This window comes from Rhinopithecus roxellana, chromosome 19 (assembly GCF_007565055.1).
Source record: "Rhinopithecus roxellana isolate Shanxi Qingling chromosome 19, ASM756505v1, whole genome shotgun sequence".
NCBI classification, from domain to species: Eukaryota; Metazoa; Chordata; class Mammalia; order Primates; family Cercopithecidae; genus Rhinopithecus; species Rhinopithecus roxellana.
This window is the reverse complement of record NC_044567.1, coordinates 31,985,572-31,991,571: the sequence shown is the minus strand read 5'-3', so window position 1 is coordinate 31,991,571 and position 6,000 is coordinate 31,985,572.

Here is a 6,000-nt window from a genome sequence, read left to right as displayed (position 1 = left end):
TAAAAATAAAGTTAAAAAAACAACAATGGCCAGGTGTGGTGGCTCACTCCTATAATTCCAGCACTTGGAGAGGCTGAGGCAGGGGTCATTTGAGCTCATGAGCTTGAGACCAGCCTGGGCAACATGGCAAAATCCTGTCTCTACAAAAAAATACAAAAATTAGGTGGGTGTGGTGGTGCACCTGTGGTCCCAGCTACTGGGGAGCCTGAGGTGGGAGGAAACAATGAGGCTGGAAGGTTGAGGCTGCAGTGAGATGGGATCGTGGCACTGCACTCCAGCCTGGGTGACAAAGCAAGACCCTGTCTCAAAAATAGCAATAATAATAATAATAATGACAGTGAACATTCTGGAGGCGCTCCCTCTGAGCTGAAGAGGGTTCTGAGGGCTTTGGCCCAGTGAACTGGTGCAGGACCCTATGAGGTGGACACTTCTCTGTTGCCTTTTCCCTGCTGAAGGAACCGAAGCTCAGAGAGGGTGAGGGACTTACCCGAGGTCACCCAGCCACTAAGAGGCCAAGGGGACAAGAGAACTGAGTGGAAGGAGGAAATCAGGAAGAGACTGACAGGAAGTGAGCAGGAGACAGTGTGTGTGCAGCTGTCCTCGCGATGGTCCCAGCCTTGAAGGCAGCGTTCTGGCTCCCAGGACTGGCAGGAGGAGGACATTGCTGGAGGGAGCCAGAGGTGGGGCGGGAAGGAGGGCTGCCTGAGCCCTGAGCCCTGAGCCCTCAGCGGGCTCCTTGGAGAGTGACCTGGACCTTAACGTCGACCCTGGCACCCCGCCTGCACTTCCCTGTGATACCCCACGTCCCCACCCTGCGCCTGCTCCTGCGACTTGAGGAAACGGACTGACACCCTTTAAAGGAGGGGTTCCGGAGCCTGGGGAGTGCGACTTCCTAGCCTGTCTGGAAACACCAAACGCCAAAGAAACCTAAGCTGGGCTCCAAAGAAGCCACAGCCGATCGACAGCGATGGCTGCACAGGTTTTTCTTTGGAATTGGTTTTTTGTTCAGGTGTTTTTTGGATTCGTAGCATCAACATTAGAACTCAACATGAGAAATCTTCCTGGTAACCTCAGACCCTCCAGGATACGCCCGCAGCGCCCCACCCCTCAGGAGTCTAAGGACGGGGCCACGGGAGGTGCTCCCCATGCCTTAGCTAGACGCAGAGCTCTCCCACAGGCTCCCACAAGCCCACCAGGGCTGGGTGCTTCCCACACCTTCCCACCCCACCCATCCACCTTCCCTCCAAGCAGGAGTGCAGCCTGCTTGAACTCAGCGTCCTCTTCTCTGAGAAGCAGCCCGGCCCCATCCTGAGTGACCCTGGTCCTGCAATCCCTCCTCACATGTATGGGGCTGGCCATTGATGTCGCCTGGGCTGGGGATACACCTGCAGTGCAAACACGTGACTAAGCATCTTCCTATCCTGGGCCCTCTCCGCATTGGGCCCGAGGAAGCCCCTCCAGGGGGCTCCAGTCGCCCATCCACCTACCAAGCCCCTCATCTGCAGCAGCAGCTTTGTTCCCGGGATGTGCCCCAGGCTCTGCTCAGGCATGGCCCCCAGACCCTCAGGAGCCCCCGAAACATGATGACCTCCGGCCACGTGCCAGCTGCCAGGAGGAGGCTTCAAGACCCCAGATAAGTGCCCGGCTGGTCATGCCCCAGGGACAGAGGACCCAGTGTGACAGAGTCCAGCCTGGGCCACAGCCACCCACACAGCCCATCCCAGTTCAGCCCGAGGCAGGTAAGAAAAGTCCCAGCAGGGGCTGGAGCAGACGGGGCGGGCTCCGGACCCCTGCCTGGCCCACCATCTGTCTCGCCAGTCGGTCTGTCTACCCAGGCAGCCCCTTCTCCCGGCCCACCATCTGCCCGGCCCTGCTAGGCCCTCCTCCTGGCTCCTCCTGGCTCCTCCAGGGCCCTCGGGAGGAGACAGAGCCAGAGCCAGGGCCCAGACACCCACTGCCTTGGGCCCACCCCATCTGGCACCTCCAGGAGAAGGGAGCGGCAAGAGCTTGGCCAGGGCAGGGGCACTCCAGGGCAGCTGAAGGCCCCCGCCAGCTGTCTCACGATGAGATGAGCAGAGGGAGGGGGAGGGGAGGAAGGGAGAGGCTCCAGGAGGACAAGGGCCCCTCCCCTCCTCGTCCCCTCTTCCTTCCCTGCCCACGTGGCCTAGCGGGGAGGGGGTACGCAGATGGGAGCATCCCAGCTGGTCCAGGCCTCTGCTCCCCCAAGCTCCTTCTCCCTGGGGCAGCTCTTCTGGGTTCCTGAGGTGCTGTGCAGCCCCTTCCCTGGCCCTGGGACCCCCAGAGCCTGAGATGAAAGAGGAGTTGCTTCCGTGGAGGGTCCCAGTGCAGGCTGGGGGGCACTGGCCCTCAGGACGCCAGGCCCCCAAGACATAGGGACCAGAAGGCCCAGCTCTGCCTCCATGGTCCAGTAGCCCCAAAGCCCCTGCTCAGAAGCCAGCGATGGGAGGGCAGGGCCTGCCTGTGGGACCCACCTTGGGCACAGCAATCACCAGGCCCTGGGCAGACAGCAGTGCAGCCTGTGGGTCCAGGGCTGGGGCAAGTCGGCAAGTGCACCCCCAGAGGTGGAATGAGAGGAGCTCCTGTGGAGGACGCAGGCGGCCCCCGCCCCTCACTCCACCTTGAGTCCTGAGGGTACACACGGGTGGCTCTCCCTGGCTTATGAAATGGCCCACACTGCTGCCCCTCAGGGTCCTCCTCACCCTGTAGCTTGCAGGGTCAGGAGCGTGACTTTAGTGTCAGGAGAAGGGCTGGCTCCTCTCTGTGGCAGGTGTTGGGGGAGGAGTGGGTTCATTATAAATTACACTCCCCTCAAACCCGGCTGTTAGGCGAGGGCAACGTTGGGGTTCACCCTGCTCTCTGCTGGGGAGGGTCAGCCCTCAGGTGTGCCTGGGCACGCTCCCATGGCAGGCCAAGAGGGCAGACCCTGGGCACGTCCACCCCCTCTCTCTGGTCCCACTGCCCCCTACTCGCCACGTGCCCTGAACAGCCCCCAGGCGAGCGCCTGCAGGGAGGATGCTGAAGGGCTGGAGGACAGGAGCCCCGGCTGAGGCTGTGACCCCAGCCGTGCTCCCCGTTCCCTCTTAGGACCAGCCGAGACCCAAGGACAGAGGGCCAAGCAGGGCCCGGAGTTCACCCCACCCCCATCACGGCCCTCCCGCGGGCCCCCCCCCCCCCCCCCCCCCGGGAAGAGCAGCTTCCATTGACCCAGGACGGCGGACGCCCTCCTGCGGACCCTCCCCACGGATCCTGGAGCCCAGGGGTCCCTCCCCACCCCCACTGCACTGGGCCAGCCCGCAGGCCCTGATGAGGTGGCCACGGATAACCACACAAACATGCATTTTCCTTGTAGGAACAGGCAGGTGACAACCAGTGCCCTACTTTCCTGCATTAAAACACCCAAATCAACAGGACAGAGAAGGACCCGGAGGAGGGGGACCTGAGGAAGCCAGCCGGGCGCTCAGCCTGCTTCGCTGGGATGTTTGTCGAGGTCGGGACAGCACCATCAAACTCACCTCCGCGCGCCCCGCGGGGCCCAGGAGACTCGGTCCTCCCTGGGCTCCCCCAGGCCTGGGGTGATTGTTGGAATAAAGCGGGGAGAACACGATGAGACCCCAGCCCTGGAGGTGCCCTCGGCAGATGCCCGAGAGCAAAGCTGGGAGATTCGTGGCTGGACGGCACCACCTCGTGGACACATTGGAGATTACCAAAGCCAAACAGTCAATTCGTTCTTGGTTCTGGGATCCTCTTAGTTGGGTCTTAGCTGGGGCTTTCCTTCTCTTTCCCCAGCAGCAGGGACTTTGTGACTATCAGAAACACCTGCCAGACCTGGGTCTGGCGAGACCCCGTCTCTACCAAAAAAAAAAAAAATTAGTGAGGCGTGGTGGTCCCGGATAATCAGGACGCTAGATGGGAGGATCGCTTGAACCCAGGAGATCGAGGCTGTGTGCCACCGCACTCCAGCCAGGGTGACAGAGACAGACCCTGTCTCTAAAGAAAGAAAAGATAAGAAAAGGCCGGGCGCGGTGGCTCAAGCCTGTAATCCCAGCACTTTGGGAGGCCGAGGCGGGCGGATCACGAGGTCAGGAGATCGAGACCATCCTGGCTAACACGGTGAAACCCCATCTCTACTAAAAATACAAAAAACTAGCCGGGCGGGGTGGCGGGCGCCCGTAGTCCCAGCTACTTGGGAGGCTGAGGCAGGAGAATGGCGTGAACCCGGGAGGCGGAGCTTGCAGTGAGCTGAGATCCGGCCACTGCACTCCAGCCTGGGTGACAGAGCGAGACTCTGTCTCAAAAAAAAAAAAAAAGAGAGAGAGGTTCCGGAGGCACCCCCACAATACTTAGACTGTGGGCCCCGTTAGGAACATGTGTGTTTCATCTGATGGAGGTAAGCAAACAATCAGAGGAATATGATTCTGGATGGGGCCTGAGCGAGTGCCAAGGAGTGACTGTTAATGTGAACATTGCCCTAAGGGAGCCACAAGTGTGTTCCAGAGTTTCCCGTACCTGGCGCCTTGCCTCTTGAGCTTCATAGGAACAAAATTTCAGAATGTTTGCTACAGGATGGAAAATGCTTCAGCCAAAGGGGGAAAGCAAAGAGAAAGACAACAGCAATCCATGAAACAAGTGCGGCGATTATCGATAAAGCAAGTGTGGTAATCACTGATCACATGTGTGGGTTTATTTGAAAACTTACATTAAAAAATGTTGAGGCCAGCCATGGTGGCTCACGCCTATAATCACAGCACTTTGGGAGGCCGAGGTGAGTAGATCACCTGAGGTCAGGAGTTCAAGATCAGCCTGGCCAACATGGTAAAACCACATCTCTACTAAAAATAAAAATAAAACTAAAAGCAAAATTAGCCGGGCATGGTGGCAGGAGCCTATAATCCCAGCTTCTCAGGAGGCTGAAGCAGAATCGCTTGAACCCAGAAGGCGGAGTTTGCAGTGAGTCAAGATCGCACCATTGCACTCCAGCCTGGGCAACAAGAGTGAAACTCCGACTCAAAAAAAAATTTTTTTTTGAAAACAGACCAGGCATGGTGGCTCATGCCTGTAATCCCAGCACTTTGGGATATCAAGGCAGGAGGACTGCTTGAGGCCAGGAGTTCGAGATCAGCCTGGGCACATAGTGAGATCTTCATCTCTAAAAAAAGTACAAAAATTTGCCTCCCAAGACACATGCCTGTAGTCCCAGCTACTTGGGAGGCCTGGGAGAGAGGATTGCCTGAGGCTGGGAGGTTGAGGCTGCAGTGAGCTATGATCAAGCCACTGCACTCCAGCCTGGGTGACAGAGCAAGACTCTGTCTCAAAAAATAAAGAAACAAAAATAAAGAAAGACATAGCCTTTCTCTTACAGACATGATCAGGCATCATGGAAATCCTATTGCAGAAGTTGCTCGCCCTTCACCCCTGAGCCTCACCTCACTGTTTCAGGGGATCTGAGTTTGGGGAAGGAAAGTCTATGGGGCCATAACTTCTCCCTTGTGGCTCCTGCGCCCACAGCCATGGGCCCCCCACATTGGGGCTGGGGGCCTGAGCAGAGTCCCTGTCCAGCCCCCACTGAGCTCCAGCATCCGGGACAACCTCACCACATCCCTCCTGGACTTTGTACTGGGAATGAACTCAATTTGAGAGCCCCCCTGAGGTCTGGTGTCTCCAGCACACCCTCCGCAGTGGGCAGAATGGTGCCCCCTAAGAGGTCCACATCCTAATCCCAAGACTGTGAATGGGCTACTTTTCATGGCAAAAGGGACATTGCCAGTGTGAGCGAGGGTCCTGTGATGGGAGACTCCCCGGGATTATGCAGGTGAACCCAATGGCATCACAAGGGCCCCCGTGAGAGAGAGGCGGAGGTCAGAGCAGATGTGGTGTGAAAGCAGAGGGTACGGTGACGCCCCAGCCTGGGACTGAGGCCCAGAACACGGTGGTCTTCAGAAGCCAGGAAAGGCCAGGAGACGGATCTGCGCCCAGCCTCCA